We start from the raw sequence: 22,467 nt of genomic DNA, 5'->3' as shown, positions 1-22,467 counted from the left end.
CAACAGGTATCTCTATAGTGACCTGTCCTTCCTTATACAACAGGTATCTCTATATATAGTGGCCTGTACTTCCAGAAACAACAGGTATCTCTATAGTGACCTGTCCTTCCAGATACAACAGGCACCTCTATAGTAGCCTGTCCTTCCAGATACAACAGGTATCTCTATAGTGACCTGTCCTTCCTTATACAACAGGTATCTCTATATATAGTGGCCTGTACTTCCAGATACAACAGGCATCTCTATAGTGACCTGTCCTTCCAGATACAACAGGTATCTATATAGTGACCTGTCCTTCCTGATACAACAGGTATCTCTATATATAGTGGCCTGTACTTCCAGATACAACAGGTATCTCTATAGTGACCTGTCCTTCCAGATACAACAGGTACCTCTATAGTGGCCTGTCCTTCCTGATACAACAGGGATCTCTTTAGTGACCTGTCCTTCCTAATACAACAGTTACCTCAATAGTGACCTGTCCTTCCTGATACAACAGTTACCTCTATAGTGGCCTGTCCTTCCTGATACAACAGGTATCTCTATAGTGACCTGTCCTTCCTGATACAACAGGTATCTCTATATATAGTGGCCTGTACTTCCAGATACAACAGGTATCTCTATCGTGACCTGTCCTTCCTGATACAACAGTTACTTCTATAGTGGCCTGTCCTTCCTGATACAACAGGTACCTCTATAGTGAACTGTCCTTCCAGATACAACAGGTACCTCTATAGTGGCCAGTCCTTCCTGATACAACAGGTACCTCAATATATATAGTGAACAGTCCTTCCTTACACAACAAGTATCTCTTTCCTATAACTGGCCAATCAATCACCTGCTTATAATTACCAACCAGTTCTACAAGGCTATATATGGTCACCAGGACTTTGATTCCATCATAATGTTTTCTGTACAATAATTATAGATTATAACTATAAACATCTATCTCCACAGATCAGATCATATCCTTCTTGGTCTGGCCTCTATTACTGACCAAAAGTCTGATCACACACTGTACAGGCATCACTTTAAGGCTATATACCAGGACTTCCAGCCCACCCTATAACACTGTGTCTGTACAGGTAAATCTAGGACGTCACATGCATGGTTTACCTTAATTACTGTCACATGCATTTTCCATGGTGCAAATTATCACATTCTCCAGCCAATTACCTGCCTCGGGTGTGGTTAGAATTGTATAGATCTATACTTCATCATACGTTTGCAGTATATCCATTAAATAACGAGCCGAAAAGGATGTTTACATCTGAGAAACCACAGTCAACTTCCTTTCTATGCTGAATAAAATGAAATGTGTTTACACCTGTAAGTATAAATAACCACCAGGTGATAAACACAGTCATATATATGTCATTATGGAAATCTGCTGGAGCTTAATTGTCAGCTGGTGTGCTTCATATATATATACGCAGTACATCTAGTACATACATACATGTATGGACCATGTGTAAACAGTTGACACGAAGAAAAGGTCATGTTTCTAAGACTGTAACAACACATTGCCACACTATCTCACACTGATTTCTTCAAGACTACCATCAATGATACATTTGTACCGGTTCCTACCAGTATCATCCATGTCTACCTACATAGATAAACCAGCCTAGACCGACATTCACCAAATATCCCTATGTTGTCTACAAATCAAAGATCAAACGATGACCGAATAATATAAATGTAAATAAAACAGGTGTTTCATATAGGTGATACAACTGGAACTGGGATGTAGCTATATAGCTACGTCTTTTGAGCTTCACACCATAGGGCATGTGAACAAGAACACTCCAGTCACATATAGAATCAGATTATCAGATAGGATGGTGACCTCCTCAGTAAAACTATAGCCCTGGTCAGCACCAAGTTCTAATTAAGGCCATTGATGTTACATGTATTTGTAACCTTGCATCCTGGCAGGAGCGGGTTTAACACTAGTGGAGCAAGTTGTGCTGACTTCTGAAAACAGAGTTATAAAATAATTGTACAATTAAATAGTTGTATATATATTCAGGCAGCCCTTGGTGATAATATAGATTAATTGTCCACATCAAATTCTGTGTTACAAATAAGATAAAAGAGCAGTTGAAGAGATACCTTCCTATCTAACTGTATTTTATCCAGAAAAAAATACTTAATTCATAAATAAATTCATACATGATTTACATACATGATTTAGAGGGATAACTAAGTGTAACTTGCTGATTTTACAGACACTTTATAGTCATTGACTGGACTAAACTGCTATGCTGTGTCAGTAAATTGGGGAGGTAATTCCAAGCTGTATACCTGGGTTCATGTGTACCAATTGCAAGTATCATTAAAATCAGTGCAGTACTATGGAATGAGTAGGACAAACCACTGTGCTGTGACGAGGAGGGGAAGATAATTGATAAAATTTCTAATTCAGTACCCCTATGTATTAGATACGTTTGACATGATATTCTGGACGGAAATTATATTAAAAGGGGCATAACTTTTGTACAAATTTGACGACACGCAAAAGGGCACAACCTGATAGGGAAGTATTATGCCAAGTTTGAGATAATAAGTTATTGACTTCATTTGTCACCGTCACCTGATACCAGAGTCGAAAGATATCTGAATACATGCCTATGGTCAGTGTGGAAACTATGTGATTTATATATTTCTCATGATGATTGCTTTCAATAAAGGTATAATATAAATGAACTACAATTTAAGTTTTATAAGGTCTTATTATTTATAAACCTGGCCAGGTACAGTGAACGTGTTTTTTACTGTACATACCAAATACTTCACATGTTTCCTCCCCCAACACTATACAGAGACTGTATCCTCCTCTGACTGACCGGCAGTGTAGGGCTGTATCCTCCTCTGAATGACCGGCAGTGTAGGGCTGTATCCTGTGAACTAGTCTAGATCTGATGGATAACATTACTACAAGCTTGAAGGTTATGCACTGATGCTGAACCAACACTTTTTTACCAGACAGTACAAAAAGGTCCCGAAACTGTGCCACGGAATAAAGAAATGTGGTTACACACAGAAAATGTACCACAGTTTATCATACCCTTGACCTATAAGAGCCTGTACTGTTATATGACTGCAGTTTTCTTTGTAGGAATTACATGGCATACAAGAATACCATTGCAGAACTGTTATGCCTGATGTAGTACAACCACAGAATACTTGATACTGGAGTATATTGAGTATGGCATACACTTCTAGAGGAAGCCCTCTACTTTCCTTATTTACCATTGGAGGAGATCTCCCCTAGGCCTCCTTCACCGATCTCTGGACCCGCACTTTGATTGTTGATATAGGTCTAAGAAAAGGTTTGAGTAATGATCATGAGCCCCAACACACAATCACGCTTTTAATGATTATCATCAAACATTAATGCGGAACAAGCATGAAGGTACAGAAATTTACACTATATTGATAAATATTTCTGTAAAGAAGATACAGATGTATGATACTGGACACAAGAAGAATTCTTAACAAATGCTATAAGCTAACTTGAGCCTACCTACTTGTAGAAGATGATGCCTCAGTCTCTGCAATGTTGAATGAACCTCTTGAGCAGTAATAGGTATACCATACGTGGATGTACATATCGATAATATACTATAAACAAACACGCTATCTGTTTATAAACTGTGAAAGTCAAAAGGAATATATTCCCCACATGATGACACCACTCCCTGTAATTAATTGACCCAGAACACCTACCAGCATTATCATGTTTTTTCATATATTTTTTTTAAAAGTGATAAGGTTAGAAGAATGATAACTTGTAAACCTTGTTTTGTGACAATTATTTATAAAAGTCCAAACATATTTTGAAGTAAGTGGTGAAACATGATTTCATATCTACCACAGGTACTATATGTTAAGAATATGTACTACTTATACAATTTTATAATTACTTATCCCTGATATGATTTTGTTCATATTTAATCGTTTCATTCTTTTGATCATTCTACAGTAGATGCACAGTTCCAGTATAACTATCTTGTAGTTAAACAAATCTCGATCAAAGTAGCTGAGACAGCAGTGGTACCTGAATCCTTCACTACACCAGAGTCTAAGTCTACACATACATGTAAAGTCTGCACGAGAACATGACTTGGACATGTAAGGGGAGATTACTCATCTATCCCATCATCAGTATGAGTACAGGCCAGTCAGGATATGTCAGTTTTTTTTATAGTACTCAGTATACTGATGAGAAGGTTTACATGTCCTTCCTGGTATTAAAGATGGTATATGTGAATAATTTATAGTAAGTGTACATATACATGTACCAAAAACGCACTAAGTGGCCCCAGACAGTCTACAGTTTGGGTACGTATTCAGTACAGTACAGAAGAGTTATAATTAAGTTTTAAACTGAGAGGCCTGTCATCTAACACGGATACATCAGCATCTGTTAAAGTCAGTACACACCATCCCCATATATACCAATATCCTACAGAATGTACACATCATACGGTATACCATATTATATCCTGCGATCAAAATTAGATTATATTTCTTACATACATCCACATTGGTAATGTAGGAAGGACTGCTTTGTTTCATTTTAACTTCAGAAGGAATACTGTGATAATAATCTATTAAATTATCAAAGTTAAAATAACTTCAAAGCAATACCATAATAACCATCTGGTGTAAAATGAATTTACCCTTATAAATGCTGAGAGTTCATTCATTTAATGATGCTAGAAATGCTGGTTTGAAAAGCAGTGATACCACTGAAACACCATTTGATGCTTTATTTAGTGCATTTTTCCAATGAACAGCTTTATGACTAGACATACACAGTATATCAGTTCTCATAACCAGATGCTTTACAATAGTTCAATAAATGTTATGTATATTCGTCATGTTACTGAAAAAAACTTTGCAGGCTATTTTTTCCAATTTTTGGTTTAGCTTGACATGTTAACAATTATATGATCATCAGAATTCAATAAACATAATTCTGTCCCCAAAGGACTTCAGACCGAAATGTACAGTAATGTACAAGTGTACAATATCTCTAGTGCCATTCCAGGTGTATATATCATTGTCAACATGCATGATCTATGTATGTGAGATAAGTTAATGATTTACATACCCAATCTACACTAGAACAGGAAACAGGAACAGTGCCAGTCTTAAACAGACAGGGCGCATATATATATATACATATTAATAAACACTGCACATGTCACTCCTACCACAGGAAGTTAACATAACAAGAGGCCTATGAGGACTGTCACTCACACCACAGTAAGTAATTAACATAACAAGAGGCCTATAGGGACTGTCACTCCCACCACTGGAGGTTAACAAAACAAGAGGCCTATAGGGGCTGTCACTCCCACCACTGGAAGTTAACATAACAATAGGCCTATAGAGACTGTCACTCCCACCAGTGGAAGTTAACATAACAAGAGGCCTATAGAGACTGTCACTCCCACCACTGGAAGTTAACATAACAAGAGGCCTATAGGGACTGTCACTCACACCACAGTAAGTAATTAACATAACAAGAGGCCTATAGGGACTGGTCACTCCCACCACTGGAAGTTAACATAACAATAGGCCTATAGGAAGTGTCACTCCCACCACTGGAAGTTAACATAATAGGCCTATAGGGACTGTAACTCCCACCACTGGAAGTTAACATAACAAGAAGCCTATAGGGACTATCACTCACACCACAGAAAGTTAACATAACAAGAGGCCTTAGGGACTGTCACTCCCACCACTGGAAGTTAACATAACAATATGCCTATAGGAACTGTCACTCCCACCACAGATAGTTAACATAACAAGAGGCCTGTAGGGACTCACTCACATCACTGTCACTCACATCAAAGGAAGTTAACATAACAATAGGCATATAGGGAATGTCACTCACACCACAGGAAGTTAACATAACAAGAGGCCTATAGGGACTGTCACTCACACCACAGGAAGTTAACATAACAAGAGGCCTATAGGGACTGTACTATCGCTCATATGTTTCTTTTGCTATATGAAGTAATTAAAAGGAGTTGAAATGCTTCCACTAACTTGAGTCTTAATTGTTACACTCGTCAGATTTATTATCGACCCATTAAAAATAGCACAGTCACTTGGTAATGACAATGAAAGGATAAGGCATGGAGGGGGAAGGGTTGGACCCTTTAACTTTCACTAATGACCAATAAAATCCTATATTTAGTAGAGTTCAATGCTACCTATAGTGGTAAAGATGACTAATTCTGTTGCAGTGTTCATAAAATTACTTGTAAACAAGTGTTTTACTTCTAAAGCATGCATAAATAAACAGACAAATCAATTACTATATGTGAGAGTGTAATAACAGCACTTGTTCAGAACCACAACAGCATTATTCAGATCAACATAAGGTGGGTAGGGGAGTATACTCTTTATACTTCATACCAATCAAGTCAGAATTCCTTCAATTATACTACAGGATTAGTCTTTTAAAGATGAATGTGGCAATTATTTCCTTTCTTGGGCACTTCCACTCTGTCAGCAGGAATGGCATTTATACAAGTTTTATTTCCCCTAGAACAGAGTTGTTCCTTGCCAATAAAAATCAAAATCACCAGACCCTACTTCAGGAGGTCTTTAAAGTTTAACTCCCAGGAAGTTCAAATGAAAGTTAAGGATAAAGCGTTATCATTATATTAAAAGTAACTTGATTAAACTTCTTACAAACTTGAGTGCTCTTCCATATTATTTGCTTGTATTATGGGATATCACAGAAAACTGATCTGTCACACATTTTAACACTTGAGACTTGTACCGTATCTTTGACAGTGTCTAATTCACATGACTTTAGATCCTGTTTTTAGCCCTGCCTCTCTGACCTCATCCTTCGTTTGTAAACTATTTAACTTCTTTGGCCTAGAGAGGGTATAGGACACATTCAGACATATTCCCTTCAGTGATCTGGACAAGGGAAATGATGATGGACAGATTAACAAAGGATGTCATACCACGTACAGTTTAAGATCACATGGTCCTTAAATTTAGGCCAGGCGAGCTAAAAGAGATTGCCGAGGTATTACATGTATTTCAAACAGGTTTCCCAGAACAATTCATCTGTTCAATGCACAAGAAATTTTCAATATCAACATCAAATCAGAAAAATAATCAATAAAATGGTAATGTCAAAACAGCAATTAGTTAATACGCAACACGAATTTACTGTACAGTAGCTACAGGTTGAGCCTGCAGCATGGACATCTTGTATATAATTACCATGAAATAGGTTAAATGTAGCTAAATTGGTTTCCTCTGTAGAAATCAGCTGTCCCACTTATATATAACTACTATGTACATACCTTCAGCCTTATTTCTGTGTATAGGTCTATTCCAGTATCAATGGTAGATCTGCTGGATGTTACTCACATTTAGTGTGGCAGATATACATACACTCATTCAACCATCAAAGAACACACTGAAGTAACTATTGTGACCTCGTTACATCTTGTCCACATATCTAAGATGACTTTCCTTTCCATCCTGCTTACAATCACCTCTGTAACTATGATCAGGATGTAACCTTTACAAGTGTATCTATTGAAACCAGGCCTAGCAGTATTTGTATATATCATTACCAGTACATACTCCCGCTCATTGACACACCCACACCCTAATTAACTATATATATTTTTGTGATTCAGTGATCTGATAATGATGTTTCACCACTATCTACTTCTGTAAGAAACATGCTTCACAGCTTTCAACTTGTGCAATAAATAACTCTCCTCCTGTATAACAGAGTATGCTTCACAATTCACAATCTGTAAAATAAACACTAGCAGTTTCCGTACTCTCAACTTATTTATATTTAACAGTGTTTCACAACTATCAACTTGTCTAAGTGTTTCACAACTCTCAACCTGTGTAACAGTGTTTCACAACTCTCAACCTGTGTTACATTATTTAACAACTTACAACCTGTCTTACACTAGCTGTTTTACAACTCTCAACCTGTACGTGTAATAGTGTTTCACAACTCTCAACCTGTGTTACAGTATTTAATAACTTACAACCTGTCTTACACTAGCTGGTTTACAACTCTCAACCTGTACGTGTAATAGTGTTTCACAACTATCAACCTGTGTAATAGTGTTTCACAACTCTCAACCTGTGTAACAGTGTTTCAGAACTCTCAACCTGTGTAACAGTGCACGTGTTTCACAACTCTCAACCTGTGTAACAGTGTTTCAGAACTCTCAACCTGTGTAACAGTGCACGTGTTTCACAACTCTCAACCTGTGTAACAGTGTTTCACAACTTACAACCTGTCTTACACTAGCTGTTTTACAACTGTCAACCTGTACGTGTAATAGTGTTTCACAACACTCAACCTGTATAATACTGTAGTGTTTCACAACTCTCAGCCTGTGTAACAGTCTACATATTTCACAACTATCAACCTGTGTAATAGTGTTTCACAACTCTCAACCTGTGTTACAGTATTTAATAACTTACAACCTGTCTTACACTAGCTGGTTTACAACCCTCAACCTGTACGTGTAATAGTGTTTCACAACTATCAACCTGTGTAATAGTTTTTCACAACTATCAACCTGTGTAATAGTGTTTCACACCTATCAACCTGTGTAATAGTGTTTCACAACACTCACCCTGTATAATACTGTAGTGTTTCACAACTCTCAGCCTGTGTAACAGTATACATATTTCACAACTATCAACGTGTGTAATAGTGTTTCACAACTCTCAACCTGTGTAACAGTATACATATTTCACAACTATCAACCTATGTAACAGTATACATATTTCACAACTATCAACCTATGTAACAGTATACATATTTCACAACTATCAACCTGTGTAACAGTATACATATTTCACAACTATAAACCTGTGTAACAGTATACATATTTCACAACTATAAACCTGTGTAACAGTATACATATTTCACAACTATCAACCTATGTAACAGTATACATATTTCACAACTATCAACCTATGTAACAGTATACATATTTCACAACTATCAACCTGTGTAACAGTATACATATTTCACAACTATCAACCTGTGTAATAGTGTTTCACAACACTCAACCTGTATAATACTGTAGTGTTTCACAACTCTCAGCCTGTGTAACAGTCTACATATTTCACAACTATCAACCTGTGTAATAGTGTTTCACACCTATCAACCTGTGTAATAGTGTTTCACAACACTCAACCTGTATAATACTGTTGTGTTTCACAACTCTCAGCCTGTGTAACAGTATACATATTTCACAACTATCAACCTATGTAACAGTATACATATTTCACAACTATCAACCTATGTAACAGTATACATATTTCACAACTATCAACCTGTGTAATAGTGTTTCACACCTATCAACCTGTGTAATTATAAGTGTTTCACAACTTTCAACCTGTGTAACAGTGTTTCAGAACTCTCAACCTGTGTAACAGTGCACGTGTTTCACAACTCTCAACCTGTGTAACAGTGTTTCACAACTCTCAACCAGTGTAACAGTGCACGTGTTTCACAACTCTCGACCTGTGTAACAGTGTACTTTTCACAACACTATACATGTGTAAATAGTGTTTCACAACTCACAACCTCTTCAATTACACAGTGTGCTTCATAACTTCTGATCTGTATAATAAAGTGTGTGGTTCACAATTCTTAACTGGCCATGGTGTAATAAAAAGTGTTCACAACTCTCAACATGGGTAATCTATAATAACTCAGTGCATTTCACAACTACAAAATTGCATTGTTTTAATTTTAAAACATTTGTTTAAACTAACCATGGTTTCCCAACTCTGAACCTCTATATTTAACAGTGTTTCCACATTTGTCAACGGTTGTAAGAAATATATATATATTACCTAATACACGAATGGTTATTATAATAAATGACCCACATATCATGTGTATTAAATACTATTGTTTCAGGAAACATCTAAGGCAAGTCACATATCATTATCAAAACGTATTAGTCTGCATATGTACACTGTATAAAAGAACTGAGGGTTTTTAGTCTGTTATTTATCTTCATTACTGCATTATAAATATGTAATCTATGTTGGGTGGTCGGGTGGTGCATTGGATAGCGCACTTGCCTTTCACCAAGGCGGCCGGGGTTTGATTCCCCGATCGGAGGTGAAAAGGTTGGGGTCACCTGCCCGATCACGTGGGTTTTCTCCGGGTACTCCGGTTTCCTCCCACACTAAGACCCCCCCACGCGCTGACATCCGGGCCAACAAGAGTGATTAATATAAGTTGAAATAACTTGTTTCATAATTGTTGTAAAATAAATAAAGTTTATATATATATGTAATCTATTATATTTTTTTTCTGAACACTGTTTGATCTTATCTTTTTAACAGGTATGATTAAACAAAAGCATTTTCGAACACAATACACTAATAGTAAAATAATTTTTTAAATAGTAAACATATTCTGATACTATTATTGAAAACAGAAGGACTTGTCCACTTGTTCAAAAATATTGATTGATTTCAGATCTGTTGAGTTTTGACAATGTTATTACAGTAAAAAAAGATACAAAGTACACAAAATTTTAGCAGCAATACAAATATAATCTACACACAGACAGTTAGCATTTATGAATCAATACCCTTTAATTGATCCACAATCCCCAAACATCAGCAACACACTTATTTTCCATACACATGCAGTGTAGATAATTATAATGAAGAAGACACCTGAAAAGTTTCAGGGAGATGTCTCCTAATACTTTTTAGTTAGTGCACGTGCTGACCAAGAAGTATTCTTAAATCATTAGATGAAATGATTCCAGGTGTGAGGATGTACACAAACAATGTTAAAACCTCGCTACTCACACCTGTAATTGAAATACATGATGTGCTGAGTAGCATGGTGCCACACACAGAGTGAAAAGAGGAGACGTTTTGTCGCATGTCCAATATAAAATGTATATTAGGGACATAACATCAATGCCACAGTAATGCTCTGATCTTCACCAAATGTGTTAAACCAGTAACAACAACTAGGGTTCTCCACAAATAATCTTATTTAAGTTCCAGTTTAGTTTCAGAATTGGATTACAAACCACAGAAAACACCTTTCCTATTCTTCCACAATCATGGACACATCTAGTTAACAAGCAATGAATCTTGATTTTTACCCAAAGTCTAAAAATATTCCTCAGCTGTGAAACAATAATGTAGAGTATCCATTATGGTTTTTCATTAACATACATTCTCATCAACAGTCATTACACAACTGACTGAGAATGCCAGTTTGTATGTAAAGTTATCTAAGGAGATCTGTACATGTATAACCACTGAATAGTGTATATCGTATTCATGTAGTATTTATGTAGTTCTTTTTGCAGGAATCAATTTTGGCATTTTAGTGAATCCAAATTTACATCATCAAAATTCAAATATCTAAATGTTGCAATCTGTGAAACAAAATGTAGCAAGCATCTAAATTTGTGTGTTGCCCTACCTAAATACACCATAATGTACATGTGTGGCGACATTGAATAACACTTCAGAATATCAATTGTTACAGCATGTTAATTGTTTACATCTGCATCTGAAACTCTTTTGTAATTTAATTTAAATATGAAACCACATTCTTATTACGGTTGATTAGTTTTCTAAAAGTATACTTCGGTGAGGTGGGGCTGTAAAATATGTCAGATTATATAATCATTAAAGCTTTTAATATTCACTGTACACTTCCTCACTTCATACATGTACAAGCATGCAGGAATATCATACATGACATAGTAGGTTTGATGTGTGACATTGAAGTATTCATTGGTTGGCTTAAGTAAATACATGTTCATTTTAAGGTTAAGACCTTACTTTGTTATACAGTCATAATTACCATAAACCAGCGTGCGACGTTGTACTCATACTTGTTTTAATATGTTGTTCTTACTGACAATGGAAATATCTAATATTGCACAAAATGTGTATGCATTCATATGCAGAGTTCATTTAAAATACAGGTCTTTATTGTATAATCATTTACATGTAGACAGCTGGCCTAGGGCAGTAAGGTTCTATGGTACACAGTGTTTATTTATTGACAAACAACTCACACCATGGGACGGTAACATAGGGTTGAACAAGTTAAAAACTGAAACCTCACTGAGATATATATGTTTATACATATACTGTAAAAGTAAAAACAAAATGCATGTTTAAATGTTTTTAGTTGTTACTCTTTAAAATAATTTTGCATTGGTAATAGTTGTTAAATCTATAGATTTGATACATCATGTATGTACATCTATCATCTGTATCTAGACAGAGCTTTTCTATAGCCATCTAGAGGGTCCTACAAGGCCAATTGCTTATGGAAAACACTCAACATTAGACCCCTTAAACTCTCTGACCTATTTTTCTCCATCTAAACCATTTTCCCAATCTGGAAAAAAAAGCTGATATTACAGAAGGCCCAATGGGCCTAAATCGCTCACCTGCTATTAATCAATCTCACACCAAAAACCTTTGACGTGGACCAAAGAACTTATGAAAATGAGCTAAATTAAACAACGAATCAAATAACACCCACCTAAATGAAAGCCTTTTGTTTATGAAAAAATTGGGCTTTTTAAACATTTGATGCCTGTGACCATGAAAGTTGGTGAAGATCGTTAAGGTCATCCCAGCATATGCTACTAGCCAAGTATTACTATTTAAAATTGACCTTCATGACCTTGAAAATGGGTCAAAGTAATTCATTGGAACAGACTTGGTAGCTAGCCCTTCATCCTAGCATGCTACTGGCCAGATATCATCATTATGAGCTCTTTGGTTATTCAAAAGAATCTTTGATCCCAGTGACCTTCAAAGTGGGTCAAGGTCATTTAATTGAACAAACTTGGTGGCCCTTCATCAAAGCTTGCTATATCTGCCAAATACCATCATCCTAGGCCTATTGGCTATTGAAAAGAAGTCATTTCAAGAAGTCAGTTGAAGCCAGCTGGACGGAAAACACTATGCCATAAGCTGAAATTGGTCAGAAGATTGCTCATTTCATGTAGTCTTGCTAACTAATATGCCCTTGGAATTTGTGTTGCTTTAGAACCCATGCTTGTATATATATACTAACAATGAGTGGATTACATTTACATCTACCTGAGATAATATATATTATTTATATATCATTGATGTCATCACACACAGGTCACCAATCTACTTGTCATCAACTATTGTGTTTTTTTACTCCAAAAAATATATAACTAAATCGCCCCAGAATATAGGTGGATGGTGTCCGAAGTTATAAGGGGATATAAAAAGTATACTGCTGTTCAACAACAATGCTAGGATGAAGCTGTACATATGACTAACACCTGCTACATAGTATGAAGTTCTTGAAAATAAATGACATACTGTATTTGGAGGCTATTAGTATTATGTAACTCGTAGAGGAATGGTTGCAATACAACATCAATTCACATGTACTGGAACCAAGAGGAAAAACTTGTAACTCCATTATACATGATTAACTACAATTGGATAATAATGGTTTTATCAAAGTTGTTCAAGCTTTCATGGTAATTTAACTTGTTATAGAGTATGAAGGCAAACAGTACATAATCCAATCTTCTACATTTATCAAAGCCTTTATGGAATATGGTGGATACTAATTATAAGCAATTAACTTTCTTACAAAGTTTTCAGTTAATTACTCAATAAAGATAACAGGAGATACTGAGTGGATACTGTAAAGTATTAATGGGCATAATTCTACTAATTGCAGCCAAATACATGTAGTAATTTTTAACAGTCTTGTTTTTTTATGTTTAAGCAGAATCAATGGGGGGGGGCTTAATTATTAACATAAAATAAAAAATAAATCATGATTGGATAATGGTGATTACAAATTGTCTAAAATGAGCTTTTCATGATAAATAACATCAACTTTGAAGGTATTTCATGAATTGATAATTACTCCAAATTGAACCAAATCTCCAAAATCTGTTTAAGGACTGTTGGGTCAAAGTACAACCTGCTAATACATATGTGTACAGGATCTTAACAAACAAAATTACCAGTATACAAGGAATGAAGTCTTTCACCTACTTATATTTAATGATCTTGTGAAGCTATGGTAGCAAACATTGAAGACAGTCTCATCTACTATATATATTCATCAAAACTATAGTGGGGACACCCTGCAAACCAATTTGTATCCTTTTTCCAGCAATTCAAACACATGTACACTACTTAACAGTTAAGGTCCCTACCCTTATATTGGACCAGTGTTGGCTCTTCTCTCCCATTTTTATATTTGTTTAGAAACAAAATTAGAATTTTTAAAAATCTGAATAAACCACCAAAACGTACCAGGGCAGCCAGAAACCTATATATCTCCAACACAATCTTTCTCAAAAACTGTTAGAAACATTCCATATAGATCTACAACATATTAAATCGTTATATCAAAGGTGTTTGAAATCCTGACTGTAAATTGAGATAAAAATCATAAAAAATAAGGGTATTACTATAAAAAGTACAGTTGTACCCTTATTTTTTATATGCGATTTTTAACTCAATTTTCAGTCAGAATTTCAAACACCTTTGGTTGTATATTTTAAATACAAAGTGAACACTGTCAAAACCATATCAATTTGGGAAGCATCAAGTTAATTAAAGTATTGTTTTGTAACCCATGTAATCAAGTTGTAAGTAGATCTTATGATGTTAACATTACTCCCATTTAAAATGTTATTCAAATTATTTGATAGGGCCTCCTTGATCTACAAGAAAAACGCAAGATGAACAATGGTAATTACACTTGAATGGGATTTTATGATAGATTCGTGATCATCAGGATACATACCGCTGGATGTGAATTACGTAATCTGCCATATCTGACCAAGTTAATTTGTTCATACATCAGTACATTGTAGGTTTCTGCACATAATGAAATGACAGAAATATGATACATGGAGGGTACATGTATATAGGAATGAAACTTAATGCTCACTCCAAAGAAATAAATCTCGTCACTATCTTAATACCAAGATAAGTCACGATGTTGTCTTTAACGGCACGTCACAAGCAAAATCCACTATTAGTGCTTTCATCTGTCCATGGTGTGTCGTAGATCAATACTGCAACGCACGGTTGGGCAAACAACATGATGAAAATGGGCAGAAAAAAAGGTGTTATGACCGTTCATTCAAAAAATTATCGATAACACATTCCCTCTTTATCAAAATGTGATTATAAGAATATGTCATGGTGCGCTTACCTGTCAGAAGGAGCAAAAGTGGTTGCCAGTGAAACACATCTTCATCGACTACTGACTAACCGGAAGTTGATATTGTTATACCGGAAGCTGTATTTTCACTATTTTGAGGCCGTTTAGGGGGTAATCATCACTCCAAAATTCATTTTTAAAAAGAATTTGGAGTGATGATTAATTATTATCTAAACTGGAGGATTCCCACACATTTCCAAGACCAATTCTGTATAATTCTTGTTTTGCATTAACCAAATGTCATTATTACAAAGCATATCATCATAGCATGACCTTAGAATACAATTTCCTACATTTCTCAGTTTTATCCAATATTTGAATATTCGTAATTTTCTAACTATTTTCATGGGATATCTTTCAAGTTCATAATACACCATAACATTACTAGTTATTTTTATGTAATCCTAATATTTGTTTACAGAATCTCACATGCAATTTTTCGATATCTGGTGCGGTATGGAAGCCCCATACTTCTGTTCCATAACTTAAAACACTATTTACATAAGTATCAAAAACAGACAATTGAGTTTCTATGTTAAAATCATTTTTCTTGCAAACATTTAATAATGCAGACAAAGCTTTTCTCCCCTGGTCAGCGACTTGCTTTTGAGTTTGTCTAAATTTTCCGTTAAAATTCAATAGTACACCAAGGTAATTTAATTGATCCACAACATCCTTGCATTATGATATGTACAGTGATACATATAACTGATATTTTAATATTACAAGTGGAAACAACAGCATGCATAGCCCCACATATATATATTGTCAGAAGGAAATCATATTTGCTAATGACAACTCCATCTTATACCGTCAAATAAAATAACATCTTATTTTGATGAAATAATATATCATCATCATATTTGACCAATTACAACTTATTCTATTCATATATATATTATTACGAGAAATTATACCATCTTATATTCATATTATAAGGTCAAATCCTTAGGACCTTTTGTTATCTAAGTAATTAAGATCTATACTAGAGGACCCCATTGGAAATAAGCTGCCACCCAGCTTTCATGGGATATCCTAGGTTAAAGCTTAGTCAAACAGATACATTGTAATTATAGTGCTCCAAAATTTGTGATATTAACTTTGATGTGATAAGCTAAATACTGTGATAAATCTGTGATTATTATGCAATTGAAATCTGTGATCATATGTGATATTTGTACCTGTATCTTGCTTTTACCGAATAAATATTATCCAATTTATTTCCTTCGTAAAACCATATTTCATTTCCCCTTAATTTCCCTCCATTTCTAAACACGACAATTTTTGTTTTCCCAGTATTTACGGTCAAATCCCAGTTTTTGGTATAATTTGCAAGAGAGTCTAACATTGTTTGCAAACCCACTGGTGTTTCAGAAATAATCACCATATCATCTGCATACATTAGTAAAAACATATTGATATCCTGTATTTCAATAGATGGACAATTATAAGATAAAAACTGCATTTCACAATCATTTACATATATAGCAAACAAAAGGGGTGATAATATTTCCCCCTGAAATAATCCGTTATCAATATAAAAAAAATCTGAGAGAGTACCATTATATTTAGTCCGAATTATTCTGACGTTTTATCGACTTTTTTCATATGAAAATAATTCGGACTACATTATATTTAAAACAACATTTCACACTTTTATATAATGATCTGATCACTTTAAGAAGTTTACCTTTTACACCTTCTTTGATCATTTTATACCACAAATTCTGTCTGTTAATAAAATCAAACGCTTTTGTATAATCTATAAAACAACAATAGAGACGTTTTTTCTTTTCTTTTTTAAGTACGATTAATTAAAGATTGTAAAGCGAAAATGGCGTCTACAGTAGAAGCGTTTTTTCTAAATCCAAACTGGGCGTCTGTTACTTTATTATATTTCATTTCAAACGATACGAGTCTTTCATTTATGATAGCAGTAAAAAGTTTACCAGCACAACTTAACAAGGTGATACCTCTATAGTTGTCCGTGTTATTAATGTCACCTTTTTTTAAAACAGGAATTATATTACCAAGTGACCACGATGACGGGAAACAACCAGACTTGAATATATTATTGCAAATAACAATAACATGGCATTGAAATATCTTTGCAAATAATAAAATATTCATTAAAAATTCCATCTTGTCCACAAGCTTTGTTAGCTTTAAGCTTTTTAATAGCAGCCAGAATCTCAATCTCTGTTTTTTCTATATCTAGTTCATGAGGATGTAGATCATCAGAATTCACGTCATAACCTTTAAGAAAGTCGGATATGTCCCTGTCTATCGCGTGCTCACCAGATCCCAATGAATAAAAGTGATGGTAAAAATCTTCTACATTTAAATCCACATTGAAGTTTTGTTTACGTTTCCTGTTGTAAAAAGTTCGCGGGTTGTACTTTCTTAAATAATTTAACATGTCTCCTTGCTGACATTTATACTCTCTTTTTAACTTATACTCAAGTTTCTTATACATTTTTTTTTAATTTACTAGTGATTCTCTGTTCACATTAGATTTACAAACATTGAAAGTATACAGTGCATATTTATAATCTCTATATCGTTGTTTACAGGAATCCGTAAACCATGGCTTATCTCCCTTGATAACATTAGTCTGCGTACCTGTGCCTTTATGTATGGTTGTTTGGGTACATTAAGTAGTTTGACGAAACACGATGTAAATAAACAGACCTTCTACAAATGTCATAGATTTTACGCCAAATATACGCCTTTTCTCAACAAAATATACCTACATATATACTTGTACAAACCTGTATTCAATAGAGATGTCTCTTAAGGCTTGTTCTCAGGTCCCCCACTTTTTAAAATAACATGGGGAAGAATGTTGTTAGAAAGATTATAGTCTGTTTCTGAGAAGTATCGGCAGTATTTATACATGCATTTTTACCTTGGTTAACCCTTCTATCTAGTAGGGTGGTGTTCGATCTAAGCTGGAAGCTGATCATATATAATTTAATAATACATAATATAAGACTTTCAAATTTTTAATAGCAAATGTTAATTTAAAATATTTCAATATTAATTATATATATATATCAAATATATCCATTCTGTAGTTCTTGTGCTGCTGATATGACATGTAATAAGATGAAATGTGTTATTTTATTTTGTAATCATTTTGTACTTTAAACATATTAAAATAATAATATAAATAGTTATAAAATGAAACTTTTCTTTTTATTGTAACATTTAATAAGATGCCTAAATATCTAGTAAGAATGGTGGTTTTTTTTGCTTGGCCTTTTTAATTATGACGCAACAATCCCACATATTTTATATTTCGGCATCATTTGTTTGTGTTTAAATAATAAATAAAATTACTATCATTTAAAATGATGTCTTATCTACAAAGCGTAGCTGTACTGTCCACGTGTGCAGGAATTTGATGATATGATTCCATAGAAGATAAATCAATATGTATGTTATTAAAATATCAATAAAATGTTCTATTGATTTGAAAAATATTTCATTACTTATTTAAGAAAAAAAGATCGCTTGCCTAAATGTTAAAAAAAGTAAATCTGAACGTGGATTCGAACGTGCACCGTTCACTTCTGGTCAAAAGTAAACTGCGTTACACATTCAGCTGCACTAATATGGAAATACAATCTGTTTTAACCCAAGAAACAGTTTTGAGAAACTTGATCATCCATGTTTTTCATTATTTTGAGCACTTTACCGTTATACGATTCATTTTTAAGTATTACATCACGGAATCAAAAAATGTATTCAAAAGTTGATCCTCGGATGGGAAAGTGATGAAAGTATTCATAGATATAGTGAATATGGCTATATTTACAGTATTGTATTAACAATACCTAATATCTCAAAAGTTCAAAAATCCATATTCAATTGGTTTGATATCTTTTCCATGCATTTCTGCTACTAGAAATTATTTACTCATTAATTTTTCCCGTATTCATAAATGCCGCCTTGGGGAAATATGGGCAGTTTTCCGCCATAGCTATTTACGCACATATTTTAGCTTGTCTTGTATTTGGTGGCTTAAAACGTGTAATGAAAATGAAATGTAATGTATCAGTATTGATATGTTTGACTGTTGTACATGATGTATGATGTATCATGTGTATATATTGATATGTTTGACTGTTGTACATCATGTATGATGTATCATGTGTATATATTGATATGTTTGACTGTTGTACATCATGTATGATGTATCATGTGTATATATTGATATGTTTGACTGTTGTACATCATGTATGATGTATCATGTGTATATATTGATATGTTTGACTGTTGTACATCATGTATGATGTATCATGTGTATATATTGATATGTTTGACTGTTGTACATCATGTATGATGTATCATGTGTATATATTGATATGTTTGACTGTTGTACATCATGTATGATGTATCATGTGTATATATTGATATGTTTGACTGTTGTACATCATGTATGATGTATCATGTGTATATATTGATATGTTTGACTGTTGTACATCATGTATGATGTATCATGTGTATATATTGATATGTTTGACTGTTGTACATCATGTATGATGTATCATGTGTATATATTGATATGTTTGACTGTTGTACATCATGTATGATGTATCATGTGTATATATTGATATGTTTGACTGTTGTACATCATGTATGATGTATCATGTGTATATATTGATATGTTTGACTGTTGTACATCATGTATGATGTATCATGTGTATATATTGATATGTTTGACTGTTGTACATCATGTATGATGTATCATGTGTATATATTGATATGTTTGACTGTTGTACATCATGTATGATGTATCATGTGTATATATTGATATGTTTGACTGTTGTACATCATGTATGATGTATCATGTGTATATATTGATATGTTTGACTGTTGTACATCATGTATGATGTATCATGTGTATATATTGATATGTTTGACTGTTGTACATCATGTATGATGTATCATGTGTATATATTGATATGTTTGACTGTTGTACATCATGTATGATGTATCATGTGTATATATTGATATGTTTGACTGTTGTACATCATGTATGATGTATCATGTGTATATATTGATATGTTTGACTGTTGTACATCATGTATGATGTATCATGTGTATATATTGATATGTTTGACTGTTGTACATCATGTATGATGTATCATGTGTATATATTGATATGTTTGACTGTTGTACATCATGTATGATGTATCATGTGTATATATTGATATGTTTGACTGTTGTACATCATGTATGATGTATCATGTGTATATATTGATATGTTTGACTGTTGTACATCATGTATGATGTATCATGTGTATATATTGATATGTTTGACTGTTGTACATCATGTATGATGTATCATGTGTATATATTGATATGTTTGACTGTTGTACATCATGTATGATGTATCATGTGTATATATTGATATGTTTGACTGTTGTACATCATGTATGATGTATCATGTGTATATATTGATATGTTTGACTGTTGTACATCATGTATGATGTATCATGTGTATATATTGATATGTTTGACTGTTGTACATCATGTATGATGTATCATGTGTATATATTGATATGTTTGACTGTTGTACTTCATGTATGATGTATCATGTGTGTATATATATGCATGTGTATATGTATCATGTATATATATATATATATATGCATAAATGAATTTCGGACAATTAGGTGTTTATTTATTATCTCATTTCATCAATTTCAAACCCCTTAATATTTATTAAAACTTCTAAAATATATGTCCAAAAATACCTTACATACACAGAAAAGCTACAAGTCAGACGGGCAACTTTCACACAGGTAAGTTACCTGTGGGGTGAGTATGAAACAGACTAGAAACTACATATTTCTGTATTATATCTCTATAAATCAAAATAAAATTAACGATATCTTTAGATGTTTCTTGTATAATTTGTGCTATATCTGTATTTCAAAAAAACAAATATATCTACTGAGTTAATTTTATTTTAAATACGATCTCTAATTAAAATACAGATATCTCTAACTGAAATACAGATGTCTTATTGAAAAAAATATCTGCATTTTCCAATTAAATAGTGATATTTGTATTTAACAATAAAACCCAAATGACTTGTCATGAACATTATCTAACTGACTGTATAATCAATTATTAACTTCATATTTTCATTTTTTATTATCATGTGACATGCACTTGCCATTCTGCACGTGTCCATTAAAAAACGGGAAAATAGATACAGTTATGAAAGATTGATTGAGATTTGCAAAAGAAAGCAAAGGAGGGAAATATACAAAAATATACCAATCAAGTCAATTTAACGAATCCCTGACGTTAATCACGCCATTTTTTAAAAACCCTTTTCCTGTGTGAAAACTAATATATAGTCAACGTAATTTTGACGACATAAACTGACGTCACTTGATAAGAAATTTCCTTTTTTGAGTATTATTTGGACAGTCCTGACGTCAGAACTTATGTGTATTTCAGACGTGCGTATGGCGTGAGGAGTCGGTCACAAGCCACCATGACCGATACATTAATAGCAGCTGTTCTTGATTCATATTGCGCTAATTCAATGCACATGGCCACTGAAGGAGTTTCCTCTCTGGCTTTTTATCTATCCTCTTTTATATGTAAAGGAAAATGACAAATAATTCGAAATCAAAAAGAGTAATTTACTCACTTTGCAATAGTCCGCACTATGACGAAATCATAGTCTCCACGCTAATGGTTCTTCGTTAAATATCAAATAACCGTATTTCTGAGCGACGATTTGCCCATGGCTTTGTTAAAAAGAAAACTCAGAGCTTACTCTTATCACGAATTGTTACCCGAGCGTCTGATGCCAATGGCTTGATGCGATTAATACAGATTAACGCACTTCAGTCCATACAAAAGGAGCCGACCCCTCTTTGGGTTTTGGCGTACATTTTCAATACGTCATAAATACATATAATGACATGTTAGAAGTTTTTCACGTTACGTTATTTTCTCATCAGATTCTGTGTTAATTTACTGTTGAATAAATGTATTGAAATAAAATAACAATAAACTGAAATATAATCTAATGGTAAAATGACGTTAAAGAGTTATGGCACGTTTCTGTATTATGTATAAATCATATGTGTAATATTAATAATCATTATTAATAGTGTATGCCATCGCACCTCCTTAGTTTCCTCCACATGATTTAT

General features: G+C 33.8%; 1 protein-coding gene across 10 annotated transcripts in view; it reads right to left on the bottom strand.

Moving 5' to 3' along the window:
• LOC110452837 (inositol hexakisphosphate kinase 1-like) overlaps positions 1 to 18,087 on the bottom strand; it is a 34,072-nt gene extending 15,985 nt beyond the window's left edge. Inside the window, exon 1 of one of the 10 annotated variants that reach the window (XM_021501546.1) lies at positions 18,052 to 18,087. The gene's annotated coding sequence lies outside the window, so the exon portion shown is untranslated. Of the gene's footprint in view, positions 1 to 949; positions 1,091 to 1,116; positions 1,341 to 5,122; positions 5,182 to 7,349; positions 7,438 to 15,271; positions 15,349 to 18,051 lie in introns of those variants that run through there. The other 9 variants (XM_021501536.1, XM_021501538.1, XM_021501542.1 and 6 more) reach the window with 9 other exon arrangements.
• Positions 18,088 to 22,467: the final 4,380 nt, after the last annotated feature.

The sequence above is a fragment of the Mizuhopecten yessoensis genome, unplaced genomic scaffold (genome assembly GCF_002113885.1).
Source record: "Mizuhopecten yessoensis strain PY_sf001 unplaced genomic scaffold, ASM211388v2 scaffold6913, whole genome shotgun sequence".
NCBI classification, from domain to species: Eukaryota; Metazoa; Mollusca; class Bivalvia; order Pectinida; family Pectinidae; genus Mizuhopecten; species Mizuhopecten yessoensis.
The sequence above is the reverse complement of the archived record's forward strand: the minus strand, read 5'-3'. Positions and strand labels throughout refer to the sequence as shown.